We start from the raw sequence: 23,285 nt of genomic DNA, 5'->3' as shown, positions 1-23,285 counted from the left end.
TCAGTAAAATACTAGACAGCACACTTAAAAAGTGACAAAATGGAGGAGAAAAGAAGCCATTTGTTTTATTTCTAGGTAACCTGATCATAATTAAACACAAAATTTAAAGGAAACAAATACTATTGTTTTTCATCAAATGTTGCATGATTTAATGTCAAAAGATTCAAATATTTACTTTCAATATGAAATAAAAAGTCTATTCCTAATGTGTATGACAATGAAATCTCCACTGGGCATTTAAACATGATATAGAGAATGCTGCTAAGTGGACAAATAAAGCAATGCAAGAAGATAAACCTACTTTTTCCAAGCACTTCTCAGTTGTAACCTTTTTTTTTCCACTGGGTCCATTTTTAAGTACGATTCTATACTTTGTATAGTTGGAAAGCCAGTTAAAGCATATATGAGAGCATATAACAGAGAGAACATTAACAATTTTTGAAATGTAGTCATTCACACATACAGACTCCTGTAGGATAGGTTTTGGAGAATGGTGTGTCTGAAAAATGGTTGGATAATGAGCATCATTCCAATTATTTAGTTACCTGGATCTATTTCTATAGCTCACTAGATAGATTTATTCTTGTAGGGACTGTATGCTATCAGTTTTAATCCCTGCTTTTTGCTGTACCAAACAATTTTTCACTCAATATACAATTTGGACAACTTTTCTACATTTGAAGATGTTTCCATATATTGGCACCTGAATCAAAATTATCTCCATTGTATATGGTGTGTGTGTATGTACATTTATGGAGTGTGTGGTGTTATGAAGGATGATGTTTTACTACCATGTGTCTAGGTATTGTGCCTAGGATGAACACTCCTTGTCTGGGAAAAATCAAGTCAAAAGAGTTCAAGAGACAAGTCCTAATGGCATAGCTCTTCTAGCTGTCCATCCTTCTAAAAGTTTTGATGTAAATCTGTTTTGGTTCATGTGTTCATTTTATTAATGTTATTATTTTGCCAGCTCACTAGCAAACAATACTTTGCATTTGGATAGTATGCTCTAATGGTGCCCTTTCTTAGCACCTTTAAAATAGTAGCCAAGAAAGCACAATTCTTGGTAGGTAAAAAGCTGACTGATGACTTTGTTTTGAATATTTTACCAGTTGAATTTTTTAGAGATTCAACTCAACCTGCTGGAGTTCAAGAAGCGTTTGGACAATGCTCTCAGACACATGGTCTGATTTTGGGGTGGTCCTGTGTGGAGACATGAGTTGAACTTTATGATCCTTGTGAATACATTCCAACTCAGAATATTCTATGATTCTATGATTCTATGATTCTATCATTAAGATTAAAAATATATATATCTGAAAAAGGAGGTTTTAAATGTACTTAGTCACCATGTTGCTTGGAAAACAACGGCAGGATAATGAGCTGAACCCAGACTGTTGTGTAGTTACAAACAGGAGACCTGTTTGTATCTCTGCTTGTGGAAAAGCCTCTGAGATAAAAGAAAGGAAGGTGAAATATACTTTGCTGATAGAACAAATTCAAAGAAAATAACTGCCTGTTGTATTTTGCAAAACAACAGCATTGCTACAAACCACCATATTTCAAAAGGTTGAAGTGAACAAGAATAAAGTGATGAACCAAAAAGTAAAATGGTTATTTTATAAATTAGCTAAGCATAATTTCCTCTATTTTTTTATACAGTTGCTTGCCAACGCAGTTTATTTCGAAGTATTCAAAAAGGCTACTGTCACTGCTGTTGGAACTTTGGATTTCTGAATACAATAAATGGCTATGCTTTATAAGAAGAATGAAAGTCTGAAAAGGAGATAGAGCTGCATCTAATTATATCTCAATCTCTAGTATAAAGATACAGATAGAAATAATGAACATACCATCATGTAATGTAGTTGTAATGCAGGGACAAAAAGGGGTATGTTTTATATTCAACATGAACAGAATATGTATTTTGCATCTAAATATATTAATAAATATGTTTTAAATGTTTAAGTACCTATGTATTACATATTTGTTACTTTGTAGAAGAGGATGTTTCCTTATCATGACATTATTTTTTAGTTTCATTGAAGAACTCGTTCCTTTTTTATGTAAAAGATTGTAATAGTGCAGTCTAGAGTCACTTAGGAGGCTGTATTTTTGTATAATACCACAGTACCTGTTTGGAAGAAAATAATTTGAAAGAAACTTTGTTTTCCAGACCAAAAGAAAGATTCTGTCATGGCCCATATCAAAATGTTAGACATATTGTATACAATCTGTATATATACTATATATAATGGTATATACTATGTGGAAGACACAGTAATATAATAGTTCCTGTGTACTGTTATTGTAACATTAGATCTTTTTAATAAATAATTCTCTTTTTATTGACTTTTATCTTATCTCCTGTCAGCTCCTGAAATGTATTTATGGAAGACAGGATGACAGAAACATTTTGGATTCCAACAGCAGCAACCTTTTAATTACATGATTTTCAGTAAGAAAATGATGAATCTGAAATAGTGAATGTGGACAATTTTTGCATCTTTCTAATTTCAGATGTATTTTAGTTTCCCTGGACAGATATTACTTTCATAATTAAATAACTGAAAGCCACAAGGAAGGCTGGAACTCTTAACATGAAACTAACAAACTGCAAAATATGTCTGCGAATTAGTTTCAGAAATAAAAGCTCTCTGGAATTTTAAAAGATCATGAAAAGATGTGCTTTACAAGGAAGCCACCAAGGAAATTCCATTGTATAATGAAGCAGTTTATTGGAATGCTCTGGCATGTGTAATGTTCCTTCAAGTGTCATCAATGGCCAAGCAGGCACAAAAGCACAGCATGACCATGTTCTTTTGAAAAGTGTAGTTGTTTTGTCTTACACTTGAAATATTTTGTGTGAAAAATCACAGGAAAAAAAGCTTTCAAAAAGATGCATACCCTGTTGTGGGGGGGGGGGGGGGGGGCGGAAATGTAATAATGGATGTCCTAATTATATCAATTTTTTTTTGATAGTTTCATTTTAGTTTTTAATAATCCCCTATCGCTTCTTTATGAAATGTATACCTATACGGGTAGATGACTTTGCAACACAGTAAGAAGTCAAAAAGCCCATTTTGGAAATAAAAATAGATTGCCACAGTCTCCATTAGAACTGAGACTTCAATTTCAAAATTGGTATGGCTTAAATAGCATAGTATATCAGGACTGCCATTAAATTATTTAAGAATGTCACAGAAAAGTGTAATGACCTGTTTTTGCTGACAAGGAGAACTGCGCATATTGAAAATCCATATCCTATCAGAACTTCTACCAAACCGCAATCCACTCTTGTCTTTTTATGGCCATCATCCCAGTTCCTCTGAAGATGAAAGGCGTTTTCCTTCTTAATTACTTCCTATGTTCTGAAGTAAAACAAAGTCAGTGACAAGACAAAATGAACAGCCTTTTATTATAATAAGTTAGTTGGCCTTAGGATATTACAAACAGCCTCCATAAGGTTGCCTACACACAGGTTGCTTCAAAAAAAAAAAAAAAAACAAAAAAAAAACATGGGCCTGAGTTTGCTCTAAGTTTTTTCTTTCAGTTCCAGTAAAGACAGACCTCAGCACCAATTTTACCTTTATTATGGTACACATTTTTAAAACTTTAAACAAGATAATTATAGTGTATATATATTAAAGACTCACAAGCCTAGGAGAAAAATCAATGGGAAATTGTATATGAGCAATTTCAATATTCACAGTATTTATTAGAATGGTCAGTTGCTTAAGCAAACTGGCACACATATTTAGATGTGCAGCTGTTCTTCTTTCTTGTGCTCCTTTTCTGCTGTCAGATTATTAACTAAGCAGCCCAGCTCATACCAGTTCATATAAAAAACCTACCTAGTCATCAGAAGAACTGATAAAGAAATGTGTGATGTTTCTTTGTTCATCTTTTACTATGATGAAAGAGAGAACCACAGAAAGAAAACTTTTTTTTTTTTCTTTTACTTCCCCCCACCCTCCCACCCACACTTTTAGGCCCAAACTCATCGTTTCTAAAGATTATGGAAAAAAAAAAAAAATCTCCCTAAAAGGTAAAAGATACAAGTTATCAAAATGAATAGCAAAGGCAGGCACTATACATATGTTAATCACCAATGAACATATTCAGCATATTTTGATTTTCATACAGAAAATAAGATAGGAAATTGCATCAATTTCCTTTCAGAAAAGAAAACATGAATAAAAAGAAACTGAAAGGATCTGAAGCATATATGGTTCAAAGCTTTAGCAAGTAAATTTTACTTCTTTATATTTTATATTATTTTAAAACTTTACCACATGCAGTGATTGACCCAGAAATCAAGCCTGAAATCAATTGCCTATTTTTCTGTACCTCAATCCCATATTTTTGTGCAACATACACACCAAAATCTACCATTATTTTGGAGAATCACTGTAGGTGATAACATTTTATATATATGTTTGTTCATATTACGAAGTTTCACATGTGCTTTGGGTGAAAAAAAAAAAAAGAAAGAAAAAAAAGGAAAAAAAAGAATGCTTACTCACTCACTCTGCTTTGACTATAAGATTATAATACATGAGCTGTCAGATGGATCAGTGGAAGTATAAGCCTGGTATTTGTTCTTTTTAACTTGGAAAAAGTAAATGGCAATTGTTGAAGTTTCTGGAAAAGAGAGATCCAACAAAGATCTGGATGTTTTCAAAGGGGCTAAGATGCACAAATTCATTCTCGGTAGACTGAGTTGCATCCAATGCTGGTTTCATCCAGGTCCAGACTGAACTTTCTGAATCAGGACAGGTAATTCAATGATGTAGTATAACTCAGCAAAACAATCTGGGAGGAGGGAAGGGGAAGAATTTCAAGAATGACTGAAGGTAGGGCAAGTCAGAATAGCAACTCATGATGATAGTATGCCTCCTCATTGCAGTTCTGGGCTGCAGTCACAATTTAAACTTTTCAGTTTTTAAATATGGTTTGATGAGACTTGGCCTAAAGAGGGGACTTAGCCTAGAGTGGGGACTTTGCCTAGAGAGATCCAGCAAGGAATTAGAGCTGCTCTAACACTCCTACCAAGTTAGTTAAAAATATTAACATAAAGTACCAAGACTGAATGAAATTCTGTCAGTAATGGGAAAGATCAGAACACCAGGTGATATCATACCAGATTCTGGGATGATGTCCACTGTAATATAGTATAATCCAGTCATTATGTTAGATGTACATTCATTGCATGAAAATGGGAGATGTGACACACATAGGTGATAAAGAAACAATATGGCCCACCGAAAATAAGGACAAACAGAAAAGTGTCAATCAACAAGGCAAGGATAAAGCAAACATAGAAATAAATCTAAGAGTGAGGTCACATCACAGCTTACAAGAATTAGTCCAGTCTATTCGCTGTCCCATGAAAAACCAGAGTGGCTCAGTAACTGAGAACTGTTTATGAGAGAGGTGGCTTTCAGAAGCTCATATTATGCCAAAATACGTTTTGGGATATCTCTTTAGCACGAAAGGTAACTAATGGGGTTTGGATAATTCTTGGTGGGAGCAGAAGTCTAGACTTAGGATGAATAATACAGGAAAGCATGTTTATCCTCTTTTTTTGTTTTGTTTTTTGTTTGTTTGTTTGTTTTTATTCAGGGCAAGGTAAGTAATACCAGTAAACCATGCATTGAACATGGTTTTCATCCAGTTCATTCATTAGCAAATTTCACTCACATTCTTTCAATAGTGCCATTGTCCACCACATCTGTGATTCACGGGCATTTTTCTTACATTTTTATCACTGCCTCCTTACCCTAACCAAAAACATCCAGGCTACACTGAGTATCTCTCCTGCCCCATTATAGAGATGATAAAGTAACACTTCACCCTGCCCTATCAGGTCCTAGGCAGACCCTTCTTCCTCCCTCTGCCCCATCATGTGACAAAGTGCAAAAGGGTACATTTGTATGTGGGGCAGGGAGGAGAGACTAAAGGAGACAACAGCCACAGTTTCCTATTAATGTAGCCTGGAGCTCACCCAGCATCTTGACCAACTAGTGATTGTCTTCCAACACATTATCTGAATGGATAAACCTCCAAACATACAGGAAAGTAAGTATCTACCCATCTGAGAATGGCTGCAATAGATTACCAAAAAAGCTCAGCAAGGTTACCACTGTGATGGGTTGCTATTTGTCAACACTTTCTGACTTTCTCAGGGAAATAGAAGCTACCCCCACAACTTTTAAATAGGAGTTGTAAACAAAAGGAATTTCACCACTTAAAAAAATTAAAAAATAATAGTAATAAAAAATGCATCAAGCATTTGGGTAACCATAGTATCCACAAAAGAAAATATTAGTATTTAATGGTATTATCAAAAGTTTTGGCCAGTAAATGCTGGAGATAATGCTGGCAGGTTGCAGCAACTGAGTGTATTACTGTAGCATGAGAAACAGGCTTGCAGTGCAAAAGTTTCCTCAAATTTCTAGGTCCATAAATGGTTTGAATATTGCTGTATCTCTGCAAGTACAGTTTGTAGAATTGTAGTCTTTCCTTTTGTACCATTTTTTACTAGACTGAATAATTTCTTGAAGAAATGAGACAGACTAAGAGCTATGACACAGAAAATCCTTCAGAACAACAGATCTGCAGCACTTTAATCATTGGTGTGACAAGTATACTCTGCTCAAGGAATAACTACTCCCCCAACCCTTCTCTCCACCAAGAAATTATTTACCTACATTAACTACAGTAAGGTTATGAGGCATTCTGTTCTTAAATGGCTGCTGAATTCTTTATTACTTCTAGTCAAGGAGTACAATTGTTAAGATAATGTAAACACCTAAAAAAGTTAAGAAAATATACAGGACAACAAAGCCCCCAAAGCCAGAAAGGCTTCCTGTATAGACCTGCAAACAAGCCTAATGCAAAATGAAACTATGTGATCCATGTACCCCTCTCCATCCAGATGAAATGGGAGGTGGGGTTCCCTCACACACACATGTACACACATTAGTTTGTTGAATGTCAGTAGTGTAGGATCTGTCATAACAACTTTTCACTAGGCATTTTGCAAGGGGCTGTAGAGGAGGAATGCCAGCCATTTGAGGAAAAGAGATAACTGGCTTTCTGTGTACTTTGTGGTTGATGCTGACAGTTTTATAGAGCTCAAAAATCAGGTGAGAGATATTTGGTCACCCATGCATGTCCTCTGGGCACCTAAATCTCAAAATTATGATGATACTAAACCCTTCCAGGTAATTAAATGGTATGCAATGTTGAGGCACTCCAGAAGGACTGCACAAAATAGAATAAGGGAGGAAAAAGGCAGAAGGTGCATTTCAATTCTGATTAACGGGAGATGAAGAAAATCTAAACTGTGCTTACTTCATGCTGAGTGTAGAGCTGACAGGTGAAACTCAGGAAAGGGGACTTGGAGTTATGTCAGAGGGAATCAGAAACTCATGGCTCACCATAGAGAAGCTGCTAAAAGGCAGTAAAAGTTGGCAATCATCAGGCTATCATCTCTCAGTTATTGCGAGTTAGTTATTGAGAGAAAGATGAAAAAAAAAAAAAAAGTCTCCTATGAAGACAGGTTGAGGGAGTTGGGGTTTTTCAGCCTGAAGAAGAGAAGTCTCCAGGGAGACCTTTTAGCAACTTTCCAGTACCTAAAGGGGGCCTACAGGAAAGCTGGGGAGGGACTCTTTGTCAGGGAGTGCAGTAACAGAACAAGGGGTAATGGTTTAAAACTAAAAAAAAGGTAGATTTAGATTAGATATAAGGAAAAAATTTTTTAGTCTGAGTGTGGTGAAGCACAGGAAGATGTTGCTGCAGGTGCCCCATCCCTGGAAGTGTTCAAGGCCAGGTTGAATGGGGCTTTGCGCAACCTGGTCTAGTGGGAGGTGTCCAGGGGGGGATGGCACTGAATGATCCTTAAGGTCCCTTCCAATCCAAACCATTCTGCGTTTCTGTGATTTTTCTGCAAGATGAAACTTCAATTTTATCATAGTACTGGTACTCTGTATACTTGTGGTCTCCACATCTCAAGGATGTGATAGACTCAGATGGTGAAAAGAAAGACAATTAAATGTTCAAGGGGATCACCTAGAATATCTGCTTCCTGCTGGGGAGTTAAAAGGGGTAGGACTCCTTAGTTTGGAGACAAGTGGGCAATGGATAAGATATCACATCCCAACTTTCTGTTCCATTGTTCTCCTTTGCAATGAACAAGGCACACTAAGGGTTTGTGAAATACCCACAGACCTCCTCCTCTTCCTCTTTGGAAACTGCAGAATCCCAGTGTTTTAAATTCAAAGTTAGAGTTCCAACATTATCTGTACAATGAATACTGAACTATTGGCAAAGAAAGTTCCAATATCAAAAAGATGCTACTTCAAAATACCCTCTATTCAGAGGCCAGAGCAATAAAATCTACTCCTGGACATATAATACAGAAAGAAAAGGTGTTTGATATCTGTGAAATTATTATTTTAATTACTACTACTAAGGTTCTAACCTTATGGTAGAGGCTGCAGGCCATCTCTGTTACCTGCTAATAGCTAATCAAATAAAGGCTGATAAATGAAGGGACACAAAACTCTACTAAGAATCTTCTTATCCTTGCACCCTTTCTTAAGCTAGAGAAAACTTGGAAGAGATTTAGTATGACAGTAGAGGCAAAATCAAATATCCTATATGGAGTCTTTTATGAGTAAGAATATCATGTTTACCACCAGAACATCAGAGAATGGGGAAAATGAAAATGTAACATTTTTACTTTCTCTTTTATTCTGGATACACTAAGTGGAATGATCTTGGCATAATGAAGAAAAGATGCCTGATTGATGTAGGTTATAATTTTAAAACTTAGTTTTCTGCTTCTGAGTACACACACTCACTAATTAACTTGAACAGCAGTTTATAAGACCAGTTTTTACTCTGCCCATTTAATGAACAAAATCCAATCAACCACCCTGTTAGCGTAAATGGAAAATACATGTCTGCAAGAATGATAAATAACTGATTGCCATAGTGATTAGCATAATACGCCTCATGGGAAGTTATTTGGCATTCAGCTCTCACTAGCAATTTTTAAGGATTGATACAAGTCCTGGTGTGCTTTGCATTGGGCTTGCAGCTTATTTAAACAGGAAGACATCTTTCTAGATCTGATGACTGACATTTTCATTTTAATACTTTGTATTTCTGCTTATAAGAGAATGAAGCATACTTCTTCAAACTATTGAGGGTGTTTTCAAATAAAACATATGTTTGACTCATTCCATAAAAAATCAAATTTATTTTTAGTGGTCCCAGACATTCCAAACATTATAGATGAGCTCAGCAAGCCCCAGTAAAGCTGTTGCTGACTCACAGTTAAGCTATCTACTGACTTTGGAGGCTGTGTGCTCTTTCCTGGAAGTTTTTAGAGCCTATTTTTATTTCAGCTAACTAGTCTGTAGAGACATCAAGAAATTAAATACATCAGAAAAAAAAAAAAAAGATATTTTTAATACACCTGAGGTAATTTGAACTGCTACTAACAGAGAGCATAGAATATCTACATTTGAAGACTAGGCAATTTAGCTATTTTTAGTTTCTTATCTTCACTTCCAAAAAGGTCTACGCTTTAGTATATTACTCCATATTCTTAACATATTACTTTCTTCTATACCAGACAAAATCCCTTTCACATATAAACATGGAAGGGTTTTCAGAAGGCTGCCCTGCCTTGCACACAACTGACTGAACTATGAACACTGCTACTTCTGTACTAGAGGATCTTAGGTCACCATCTCATACTGCATCATCTGTAGATAGTGCTGCATCAAGTGTTTTTTCTGTCTTGCATCTATTGGGTTCACTTAAATTAAAAGATCTGTGTGGTAAAGAAATTATATTTAAATTATGCAAGTTAATATGAAAATCTTGAATTAGCTGATTAGGAAAAAAAAAACCAACTAATATGTTCAGCTTGATCTATAGATTTAAGTGAAAACTGTGTAAAGGGAGGGAAATAACCTCTCAAACGAGCATAGGTGCAGGAGGGATTAAAAAAATAAATTAAATTTAAAAAAAAAAAAAGTGTTTTAACTCTTAAGTACAGGAACTGAGTTATCATTTTCAGGAAAATCTCTATAAAAATAATAATATTGTGCCCAGTGTCCTTCAAAAACTAAGCTACCTCCATAGGAGCACCTGAATATGAACACAAATTGTCAATTTAAGGAACCCAGAGAGAAAACTGGGATCTCATTGATCACAAATACTATGGAAACAGTAAAAACAAAACAAAACAAAAAACCTTCCAAGCACATAAAGCTCAGAAACTGCATAATAGTTAATAGTTGCTTGAATAAATAAATAAATAAAAATAAGGTTTCCGTTCCAGGAAAGAAGGAATTAACTGAAATTTCCTCTCTGGTGAATTTAAAATTTTCTTGGTCATTCTTCCATTGTTATATGTTAATGGGAGACCCACAGGATTCCTACAGGATCCTGCCTACCAACCCTGTTGCCTTTATATCTCACCCCAAACAGTTTACCATAGGAGGGATTCCGATCAAAGGCTCCCTCTACTCATGGCCTCTTCCATATCTGAAGGGTGAAGAGTTCTTCATCCATCAGTAATGCTGGACTGACTGAAGACAAAACCCTGACCTTCATTCTGATCCTCAACAACTGCTTTCATTTTAGGCATATAGCTCCTGCATAGCCTTTCATGACCTGCTTAGGAACCAAAAATGCCCACCCTCCTCTAAAGCAAACCTTGAAGAAGGGTTTCAAAGGCTTTCAAAAGACTGAAACATTAAGTAGAAATAATTTACTTGTTCCAATGCTCAATAATAATGTTGGTATGTCCCAGATCTTCAGACTCATGTTTCTCTCTGGTATTCGAGTTCATACTGGGCATATTTGTCATTGTATTCTTTGGTTAAAATCTGAACATATTCTAGCTAAAAGTTTTTCATTCAATTTTGTAGTGGCTGTTTTCACCCCAATGATTTCCCCAGATATTATAACAGCTAAAAGTAGGAATTTACTGCTTCTTTCTCTGTGAGGCAGTGGTTGTATACACAGTTCTTATTCACTGTCAAGCACACATGCAGGAGTGCACGTGTGATGTACATAATAAATATCAATAGACATTGTCAGTAGGGTTTCTTATCTTTCCTGGAATTCCTTTAAAACAGCATTGCTTAATGCATGATATTACAGCACCTAATTAAGCAAGAAGTAACTTGACTAGATGGTGACCTTTTCCAAGTGATTTCCATCCATTACATGCTGCATGAAATGTGAAACTCCAGGTCCTGAATGAAACCTATAAAAAAAGACAGACTGTTCTTTTTTTGTACTACCATTCCAGAGTGCTGTGCAAATGACTAGGATCTTTAAGGCAAAATCATAGTGTGTGACATTTCATTTTCATAACCTTTTCATTCCATGAAAGCAAGTTTTTAATGGTATAATCCTTGCAAAACATTAATGATTTTGCTGAATGTGACAAAATTTATAAGGCAATATACTCAGCATCATTTATAAGAACACCTATTATAGGTGTACTCTAGGCATAGAGAGACAATTCTACTGGAAAAGTGAAATATTCAAAAAGATATGTAAAGTAAGCTGTGATTTATGTGTAAGTACATTGTGCTATTAACTTGAAAAATAGTTCTACTTCAAAGGAAATGTCACTGAGCTCTGTTTTCAAGTAAGGCCCAATTCCAAGTAACAATGAACCCATTTTAGGCAAAGGAGATTTTTCACAAAGAAGGAAATTTTAAATTTTCTGTCATGTTTGCAGCATCTTTCACACTGACCTTGCTATGATCATAAGTATATATCCTATAATTGGGTGCAAAGACTTTTGATGTATAGGTTTGCAAACAGGTTTGTGTCATAAAAAATACACTCAAGTGGACATTTTCTGGTTTTACGTATCAGGGTTTTACATATCACCGTAAGGTTCATCTCCATGTTAAAAATAAAAAATAAAAATAAATAAAAATTCCTCTTCTCTCCTAATTATTCAAGCTCTACTAGTTTCTTTTACAGCTGCGATGTTTAAGAAAGGGGAGTTACCTGTGATGATGAGTTAAGAAAAAATGATTCTGCATAAGGCAGAAGCCTGGAAATTCAACACACAGGAATTTATTTCCTGCCCCTTTTTGTATCTCCCCACATCTCCACCTCTCATTTGAACATATAGCTTTCATTAACATCAACTTTTGGTGATATATGGGGAAGGTATACAGTATAGAAGTTATATTTATTCTTTCAATCATATAAAATTACAAATTTATGAGAAATTCTTAATGGGATGTCCTTCATTGGTGTAGCTATATTTTTAAGCCAGCCTCATAGAAAAAGCTTATTTCTTCCTCTTGAGTGAAGTGACCTGCTCAGTGCTGAGAGCCATATGATCTCTTGCTTTCAGCTGCTTACACAAAGATGGAATTGCTGTAGTAATATTATCGCTTGAATAGATGCCTTGAAATGTTCTTGTGCCAGTCTCATAATACTGCTTAATTTAGATATGTAGTCAGATATTTTTTTCAATTTTTGAACTCCATAGTTTTGTGCTTATTCAAATATTTTATTTCCTTCCTGTTGCAATTACTTTTCAAGTTAAAGTGTTTTAGTTAATTTAATACAAAGACAAGTTTTTTTCAAAAACATATAATTCTCTAAAACCTACAGTTAAGTCAATTTACAGCTCAAAGTAAACTACATTCAATAACAATCCTATTTCAAAGTTAAATTGCATTCCAGACACCTGATATAATGAAATGGAAAGATATATTATAGTCCTTAAGAAAATCATTGGTGAAATGTAGTAGTTTTAGACCAAGGCAAGGTAGGAGTGGTGACTGAATGTTCAGTTAGGTTAGCAGGAGATGTGAGAGCCAACAACTCAATTAAAACAAATGCTTTATTGGGGCATTGTTGTGGTTTAGCCCGGCTGGCAGCCAAACACCACACAGCCGTTCGCTCACCCTCCCCCCTCCCTCTCCGGGATGGGGGAGAGAAACGGGAAAGTGAAGCCTGTGAGTTGAGATAAAGACAGTTTATTAAGACAGGGAAAAGAATAACAACAATAATAATAATAATAATAATAGTATTAATAGTAATAATGTGTACGAAATAAGCGATGCACAATGCAATTGCTCACCACCCGTTGACCGATGCCCAGCCTACCCCCGAGCAGCCGCCCCCCCCCCCTCCACCCCGGCTAGCCACCCCTATATATTGTTCAGCATGACGTCAGACGGTATAGAATACCCCTTTGGCCAGTTTGGGTCAGCTGTCCTGGGTCTGTCCCCTCCCAGCTCCTGCTGCATCCCTAGCCTGCTCGCTAGCAGGACAGAGCAAGAAGCTGAAAAGTCCTTGGCTTGGTGTAAGCACTGCTCTACAACAATTAAAACATCAGCATGTTATCAGCGCTCTTCTCATTCTAATCCAAAACATAGCACCCTGCCAGCTACTAGGAGGAAAATTAACTCTGTCCTAACTGAAACCAGGACAGGCATGAAAAGGCAACAGGAAACAAATGAAAATGCTAACAGATGACCTGTTTATTCAACCTAAAACCTTTCTAAAAAGAGAGATCATTATGTCCTCTGCACCTGGTTTAGAAGCCTATCAGTAAGTATTCAGGTACAGTCAGAAATTAAGGTCTTTGCCCAGGAAATACTGGATCAAATATTATGACCTGTTCTTATCAGAAAGTTAAGATCAAGTGGCTGTAGTATTCTCATATGTTATGAGAACCTGTAATATATATAAACCAAGAAAAGTTGCAAGAGCCCTACTACCACATTCAGAGCTGTGAGGTGAGAGAAAGGCCCAACAGGCCTCACTGTAGACCTGCCTCAACAGCAGAGCAGTACTGCCCCAGGCCTAATTTTTCAAAATACAGTTTCAACAATTTCAGCACTTCAGGCTGACGTGAAATGGTTTCCCATATAATTTTACCTTTTAAATACAATAGAAGTGTTTTATTTTTCATAAGCAGTACGACCTAATTATTTGTGAAAATTTCCCAGAATACAGAAGCACATATGTCCAAGGCTTTCTATTTAACAGATGAATAAGGGGTTTCTCATTAATTCCCACAGGGAAATAGAAAAAACCTTATCTCAGGGCAGAAAGCAAGAGAAAAATACCCAGGCATTTTCCCCTTCAGAAAGGTTTGCTTAAGCATTTCAAGCCATTTTAGTGCTAACAGGTCTCATTTCCCTGATGTAATTAGTAAAAGAAACAACAATTACCTGCAGGTTCATTAAATAAATCAGTCCTGTTGCTCATAGTGAAGTTAATGATCAGTAATGCAGATGATTGTTATGGACACAGTTAGTAGTTATTGGTATTCAGCAGAAACACTTTTCTGAAGAGAGTAGTATTCAGTTTTTAAATTTTACCATTCAAACAGATGGATATTTTCTGCTTTTTCATTTTATAACCAAAAATTATTCTAACTGGGAGTGGGTTTTGCATTCTAATTAAGATAAAGCTTTTTCAGAGTACAATAAATGAACTGTCTTACGCCTGTTTCTATAAAACAGTTTTTGCTTACATTCATGTCATGTAACTCTGACCTACCAGCAACACAATACTAGTACTTATTGTTGTGAAACTCCCAATTTAATATCACTTAGAGAAATCTGGACCCATCAGAGTATTAGCTTTCTTTGCCAGGAGATAGAATGGAAATTTTGTGTGAGAGGTTAAGCTGGCTGGGAGCCTCTGTCTCGTCCTGGTCTTGGCTTTTTTTCTATCTAGACTGTGATAAAGCAATATACATAGGCATGAAACCCTTAACCCTTTGAAGAACACATCTGAGTTAATTTACGCTTCTGTACCAGGTTTTCCTAGAATATCACTTTGACTTTAATGTTTTTCATCTTTATTTTCAAGATGATTGATCACCTTGGGTCCATTGTATGCATGTATATACTTATATTTTAAAAAATATTTTTATTTTTTTTAAAGTTATCCAGTGCTTCCAAGGAAAAATAGTAGTCAATATCTCTATTTCTCAGGAGGAAAAAAAAATAAAAATCTTTCTACCATAAAAGCAGAGCTTGTTTCTCATGAGAATTTTCTAAGACAAGGACTGAATTTCTACAAGAACTAGAGCACAGGTAACATCATCAGCTCTGTTTTAATTGCATATTTCTTACCTGTTTTAATTAGAATAAACTCAGAGCATCTTGGCATATACCAACTTTTACCAATCTAAAATATCAGCATACCTTATTTTTCCTCTTATTCTATTCACAGGGAGCATAACATACTGATGTGTAATAACTACTGGCATTAGTTTTAGAGCAAAGTAGTACAGCTATTGCCTTTTCAGCAGTCTTTCAGCTACTCAGGAAAAATTGTCCAATAAGTTTCCTCCATAAGGTTTCTCAAACATTTTGCAGCTCGCACCCGTTTTGTAAAGATCATTTAATACTCAGAATTAGTTAGTGGCAACTACTACACTACATTATGATATTTTGTTAATTATTTCCCCTCCAGTCAGAATTTACCATGATTTTGTGACAGAGGAATAAATGCGCCAACCATTGCCTTGGCCATGTTTAACTGCAACACAGCAACAGATGGACTTTGCTTTTCCCTTCCAGGAGGTAAAAAGCCAAGCAACATTCAGCTGCCCAGCAGACTGGGAGTCAGAGGAGACCTTTCCCTTAAACTGTTCTGTTTTTTGTTTGTTTGTTTGTTTGTTTGTTTTGGTTTATTATTATTATTATTATTATTACATAAGTGTCAAAGAACAGTGAGGTTCTTTTCTTATGAGGTCTTTCTGCAGACAATAGGTTAAGATTCACAACATGTCCGAAAAGCTTGGAAATGAAATAAGAGTTCACTATTCCAATTAGTGTGTTTCAAAAGATGGAGGCATTTTCTTTTGGATCTGGCATTGAAGTAATATAAACATCATTTTCATCTAAATTAATAGAAAGTGAATAAATAGAATTAAAATGGCATGTATAATATAAACAGTTATCTCTAAAGTGAATGGCTTTATGTATAAGGAGCTGTTAAAAAAAAAAATAATCACAAACATAAGAAAAAAAAAGTAAATCAGATTTCAGAATTTTTCTCAGTATACTCAGCTGCAAAGTGGCAGGACATTCCAAGTGAACAAATTACACTGCACATCAAAACAATACATATCATTTTAAAACCCACCCTTTATATAGCAGAAGCACATTTACTAGATTTATGAAAAGGAATATTTCACAAACCCCAGACATTCAAGAAATATTAGTTACTCTATTTACTCCCACTGCGTTTTAAGGTTATTCAGCTGGTAGTTGCTAAGGGAACAGCCTTCATTTATTTCTAGTGTTATCAAAACCAGAATACTGCTCTGCAAGAAACAAGTCTGCAAAAAAGTATCATTAGATCTACATAAATGAAAAATATATGTATACATGTGTGAGTATACACATGCTCAGAGGTAAAGGGTAGATAGCATTAGCTCAAGTAAGTTTAAACATCTTAAGTTTTGTCTAAACTACCAACTTTTCTCATTCATCTTTTACAGAGAATGTATGTGAATATCCTCAAAGAGTTCTCAACCTTTTCTAAAAATATCATTAACTGCAAGCACGGTAACATATTAGGCCATTGCTAAGGAATACAGATCCCTTTTTACTAAAAAAAACATTTCATCTAGACAAGTTTTGCAAATCAGCAGGCGATGGTGATGTGGTACACATTCAAAAGGCAGCTCAGACTAACATGAAAGCTGAGCTTTTGAAGGATGAGTTTGCCAAACATCCATAAGTGGGAGAGAGAGTTAAACCTCCTACATGTCCCACTGTTGTTAAGCAGAAATTTGTTATGCCTCAAGACAGAAAACGGATTTTAAACATGTTCAGACAATGTTCTTTTCTTTCTTCTCCAAGCAGGCTGGAATTCTTCAAGTATATTAGAAGACTTGTTCTTTCTCTGGATCCTTTGTATCTTCTCCTTGGGACTTGTTATCCCAACAGGTAGTGAGCATTACCCCTCAAAGCAGTTCCTATAAGCATATGTTATGATGAGTAAACTCCGTAAAAGCATGGATCCAAATGGCATGCAGAAATCACTGTTGAGATTTTCCTTCTTGAAGATGTGGCTGCCCGTATCTGCCAGGGAGAACAGGAAGCCAGAAAAAAAAAACATAAATGAAGCCAACAGTGAGGGTAAGATTGTGCTTTCTCACAGATGTGCGGTATGTTGGTGTCTTCTAGTTGTTTTATTTCAGGAAAGTATTGTCACAAAGAAAGATCACATCCAGTGCTCTTCTCCTGCAGTGTGCATCATATAAAAATACACTAAAGCTGATACAAAGCCGCCTGTGCTATCCCTCTGCTCTTCAAATCTCTCCATCCTTTCCTAAGCTTCACAAAGACAGAGCTATTTTGCAGCAGGCCCCAGGTACTCAAGCAGCTAAAGGATGGCAATATAACCTAAGGTAATCTCTGTTCTTGGTAGAAAGATTTTTCCTTCAGCTGAAGTACACAAACTTGCAAGGTTTCTTCCAGATAATGCAGACTTTCAGACAAAGTCAATCCAGACAAAGCATGTGATCTTTATTCACATTGTCCTGGTTCCCCATTTCTGCTAACAGTGTGTTGGAGTCCTGTACATATTTCCTGAAACAAGGGTTTGTGTAATAATGGGAAATATATAGTGTATACAGAAATCCTCCATTATTTCCTGCCTTTCTGGTAAAATAGATAAGGAAGTTTCGGGATCCAAAATCCACTAGTAAGAGGTATGCTCCAGAAACGATATCCTATCAGGAACAAATCTTGCTCTATTAACATGGGACTTCAATTCATTTTTCTTGCAAAACCAAATGAAATTTTTGTTCTTAAAGCCTTTTCATCATATTTCAACACAATTAATTCAGCACAAGTAATCCTTCCCTTTCACTTTTAATGGGACTGAAAGCCTGGAAGAAAAAAATGCCAGAATATCTGTCAGAGCAGACTATTACAGAACTGACAGAAGGGAAAATGATTGTTTGCAGCATCCCTGCACTGCATTTTTCTTGCACTGTGCAGAATATTCCATCAGACTTTGGAAAAATACTTCCAGTTTCACTGAAGGACAGGAATACCATGGTTTGTCCTCAGCTGATCTATTGGAAATGAATTTACTTAAGTTTTATAAATCCAGGAATTATAAGACCTCTGCTACCATAAGACAGGAGAACGATTCTGCAGATACCTTCATATTTAATGTTTGTTTTGAGACAATTCTTTTAAGTAAGTTGAAATAAGGGAAACACACAAAGAAACACTAAAATATTGCAAAAGGCACAATATGGGTAATGATCTATATTACCATATAGATATGCATAAATATATCAAGCTTAAAGATGGGTGAAAAAAAGAGAATTTCATTAACCCTAGCATGTGTAAACCAGATCAGCCTGAAGCAATTTGCCTGACATTGTGGCAATTTACAGTTTTGTACAATACTATTAGAGTATTCATTAAATGGTAGCATTAAATTAACAAAGCATCGTGAGACTTTTGCATGCACATGGAATTGCTGTATTAGTGACAGCAGAATAAGCAGACTAGAATTCCTACTTTAAATTAAGCTACCTCCTCTCCTTTTATGATTGTGTTTTATTGAATGATCACCAATGCACAGAAGCTTTGCTTGTATTGCCTTCTCTGCTCAGTTAGGAAATCCTCTATAAGCAAGACATGTTTTATCATTGACAAGGAACATGATGGCACACGGATTACTAGAAAAATTCTGGAGTGTCACAGACAAGTATGGAAGGTGCTACACGCTTAACTGCACCATCCAAATAGATGGGAGGAGTTGCCCAGAAGGGCAATAAAAAAATATTTGTCATAGTTATATCTATAAAACTACTACTTTTAAGGTAGTATCCTACAAAAGATAAGATATTAGACATATTGATTCTACACAGACTATAGATATGATACTATAGATATATGGATTTGACAGATGGACCACTTGGTGGGTAAGGAAGTGTCTGGATGGTCGCACTCAAAGAGTTCTGGTCAACAGCTGAGTGTCCAGGTAGAGATCAGTAATGAGTGGTGTTCCTCAGGGGTCAGTATTGGGACCAGCTCTGTTTAACATCTTTGTGAGTGACATGAACAGTGGAATCAAGTGCACCCTCAGCAAGTTTGCCAATGACACCAAGCTGTGTGGTGCAGTTGACATGCAGGAGGGAAGGGATGCCATCCAGAGGGACCTGGACAGGCCTGAGAGGTGGGCCTGTGCAAACCTCAGGTTCAACAAGACCAAGTGTGAGGTCCTGCACTTGGGCCAGGGCAATCCCAGGCACAAATACAGACTGGGCAGAGAATTATTTAACGTGTGGGTGGTAAGGCACTGGCACAGGTTGCCCAGAGAGGCTGTGGATGCCCCATCCCTGGAAGTGTTTAAGGCCAGGTTGGATGGGGCTTTGAGCAACCCGTCTAGTGGGAGGTGTCCCTCCTGCCTAATGTAAAGATCATTAGATGATCTTTAAGGTCCCTTCCAACCCAAACCATTGTATGATTCTATAATATATGCAAATAATATTTTGGAAATATCAAAATTTTGCACATAAATGTTAATAAAGAGGTATTAAATGATAATTTTTTAAGTATTTGATCATTTTAAACCACTGAAATGCCCCTATTAAGGGGTAAGATTTCTAGCAAAGGGTTTACTTGAGAAGGATTAGAGACAAAATTTGCATATGTATTTCAACATGTGCATTTCTACCTTGCATCAGAGAGAACCTGGTTCCCTACAAAACAAGAGCAACAAAAAAGTCCCAAGAGCTAAGGTTAGAAAGGCCACCACAAAATTATTGACCAAGTGGTTCCTGTCCTTGAAAAGTATTTAAAACATATGTAAAATGAAGTTAAGGAGATTCCATCTGAAAGATAATCCTATATATTTAAGTAATTGTGATGTGTCATTTTGCATAATGGTTCTTTATCTGTGGCTCATGATAAAATAGTTGCCCGTGCATCGAATAAAATTCTTTAGTAATATTACAACTAAGAGACAGTTTTCCATTGCTATGTCTGCTTCCAGTTCTACATTGTATTATTATTCCTGTCTAAACTACAGTCAAGTGCTATTACTCAACTTTAAATAAGAGGTCTACAATCTTAAGTTTTGCACAGCGGAAGCTGTGGCTTCCTCCAGAGAGTTCAGCAAAGAAAGTTGAGTCTGTAGCATAAAAATTCAAGGGAAGAATTGGAAAATGACAATATACTCTAACTTTGTTTCACGGCACTAAGCTCTGGCTTGGGAAATATATAATTCATTTCCTCAACAGTAACCTATGGTCTATTTGTGTTCAACTCTTTCTATACACTGTAAATGGCTTTGGTGTCAGAAATTAATTAGGTCTACTGTTCAAGCAGACAATCATCTTCGATCACCTATAAAAGACAAATATGTCCCCTTCAGTAATAAAGGGTGAAAAAAAATAGGAAGAAAAAAATATTATTATTATTATTATTATTACAAATATAGACTACCCCTTGTTTACAGGAGTCAGAACTAAACAATGATTATGTCAAACATGATCATAAAATGTACAATGCACTTGCATTTGACAATATTGGTGTTTCTGATGTCAATGAGATGCAGTCCCTGGACAGTACTTCTGTAAAAAGACAAGTGTGCAGCATTCACATGTTTTGCTGTATTATGTGTTGTTCTTTTAAATACATTTGTTCTTCACAGTTGATCCAGTGGTCTTCTATTTCCATTGAAATTGCTCAGATTCATGTAATTTTCCTTACTCCAGAGCTTCAGGACAGAAATTTTTAAAATGTAGATATTTTTTTTTAATGAAAATATGATTTGCAACAATTTACCACATAGAGAAAGCTGTTGAGACATGCTCACAAGTGGATTCCTCAAATTCATTTTTTCATTTATACAAATAAAAAATGGTGAATTCAAAAATTTTATTCATAATGTTAATTCTCTGCTAACTAAAAATTATGAGCTGAGCAAGTGGGTGATGTTGAAATTGAATTAAAATTGAAGTTTTGTATAATTTCCAGAGTTAATTAATAAAGTGGAGACTTCTTTACTATTAAAATTAACTGTTGTGTTAAACTATTTGATGGGACTGCCATATTAATCCATTTGTGTTGATATTCTTTGAGGTATGGATCTTTGTCCGCTATTAAAGAGATTGAAAACACCAATTCCAATTCCTTAGGCAGATAAATGAGCATCACATAATGATGCCTGCCTGGCTACACCCAATTACAGTTCTATTTTTCGTATTCTGGATTTTCTTTACAACACCGTAATTTAAACCTCTGCTCCTGGATAGATCATGGAACAGAACCTCCTGGAAGCAATGTCAAGGCACATGCAAGACAATATGATCTGAGACAGCTGGCATGGCTTCACCAAGGGCAAATCATGCCTGACCAACCTGGTGGCCTTCTATGATGGAGTGACTGCATCAGTAAACGAGGGAAGACCGACTGATGTCATCTACCTTACCTCTGTAAGGCCTTTGACACTGTCAACATAACATCCTTATCTCTAAACTGGAGAAATACGGATTTGAAGGTTGAACTATTTGGTGGATAAGGAATTAGCTGGATGGTCACTGCTAGAGAGTTGTGGTCAACAGCTCTATATCCAGGTGTAGGCTGGGGACCAGGGGTGTCCCTCAGGGGTCTGTCCTGGGACTGGTACTGTTTAATATCTTTATCAGTGACATAGACAGTGGGATTAAGTGCATCCTAAGCAAGTTTTCAGATGACACTAACCCAAGTGGTGCAGTCAATACAACAGAAGGAAGGGATGCCATCCAAAGGGACCTGCACAAGCTTGAGAAGTGGGCCCATGTGAACCTAATGAGGTTCAACAAGTCCAAGTGCAAGGTGCTGCACCTGGGTCAGGGCAATCACAGACATGAATACAGACTGGGAGAAGAACTCATTGAGAGTAGCCCTGCGGAGAAGGACTTGGGGGTTCTGGTACACAAAAAGCTTGACGTGAGCCACCAATGTGTGCTTGCAGCCCAGAGGGCCAATGGCATCCTGGGCTGCATCAGCAGAGGAGTGGCCAGCAGGTTGAAGAAGTGATTGTCCCCCTTTACTCTGCCCTCATGAAGTCCCACTTGGAGTACTGCATCCACGTCTGGGGCTTCCGGCACAAGAAAGACACGGACCTGTTAGAACATGTCCAGAAGAGGGCCATGAAGATGATCAAAGGGCTGGAACACCTGTTCGATGATGACAAGCTGTGAGAGCTGGGGATGTTGACGTGGAGAAGAGAAGGCTCCAGGGAGACATCACTTCTACCTTTCATTACTTACAGAGTGCTTATAAAAAAGATGGAGAGCAACTTTTTGCTCAGCCAGATAGTATCAGGACAAGGGGTAACAGTTCTAAATTAAAAGAGGGTAGGTTTAGATTAGATATTAGGAAGAAATTCTTCACTCAGAGGGTGGTGAGTCACTTGAACGGGCTGCCCAGAGAAGCTGTGGATGCTCCATTCCTGGAAGTGTTCAAGGCCAGGTTGGATGGGCAGCAAGATCTAGTGGGTGGTATCTCTGCCCATGGCAGGGGGGTTGAAATTAGATGAACTTTAAGGTCCCTTCCAACCCAAGCCTTTCTATGATACTATGAAATAATACATTTCAAAGTTGTTTTACCATTATTATTTAGAACTGATATTTTAGTCGCTGAGACTTCCTTTGGAATTCCTTTGGTCTTATTCTGATTCTTAGTATCAAAGTAGACATAAAGGCATAGCTTCAGATCCAGACCATCTGTATTTTAGGCATAATATGCACACTATACCCCATAGAAATTAGCCACCAGCATGACAACCCAGACCACTTTATTTAGGCATCTAAGGGTTTGTCTACATTACAATTTTAATCTGGATTGGGAGTGCACTTCTGATGTGAATCTCCTGGTTGTGCTAGTTTTATGCTCTTTATTTCTTATCCTGGGGCAGTCTCAAAGCTTACTAATTAAACTACTTTCAAGTGTAACTAAAGCAGAATTTGCAGTCTAGGACTAACCCAAATATGCTCCCTCTACTAATGTGTATACAGACCATGTGACCAAACTACAGCTACTCCAAAGTAAAAAATGGATAATCTAACCTTTTCCAAGCTACTCTTTGTCCTGTAGGTTCATCCAGAAAAATCAACTTCCCTTTTGCCTGCTTCTTTGTCAGGCTACCAGGACTCATATTCCTGGTTATATAGGTAGTTCAAGAGGCAAAAGGAACTCTGATTTGCATCTCACTGAATTAAAGTCAGGTTTTTC

General features: G+C 36.6%; 1 long non-coding RNA gene across 1 annotated transcript; it reads right to left on the bottom strand.

The window, feature by feature from the left end:
* Positions 1–922: 922 nt before the first annotated feature.
* On the bottom strand, positions 923–22,859 carry LOC121063605. The gene is made up of 3 exons (XR_005816085.1): positions 22,848–22,859; positions 21,697–21,706; positions 923–1,139 (listed from the first exon to the last, which is right to left on the bottom strand). It is a non-coding gene; the product is annotated as an uncharacterized LOC121063605 (long non-coding RNA).
* Positions 22,860–23,285: the final 426 nt, after the last annotated feature.

This window comes from Cygnus olor, chromosome 1 (genome assembly GCF_009769625.2).
Source record: "Cygnus olor isolate bCygOlo1 chromosome 1, bCygOlo1.pri.v2, whole genome shotgun sequence".
NCBI classification, from domain to species: Eukaryota; Metazoa; Chordata; class Aves; order Anseriformes; family Anatidae; genus Cygnus; species Cygnus olor.
Note: the sequence above shows the minus strand (reverse complement) of the source record. Positions and strands in the feature narration are given on the sequence as shown.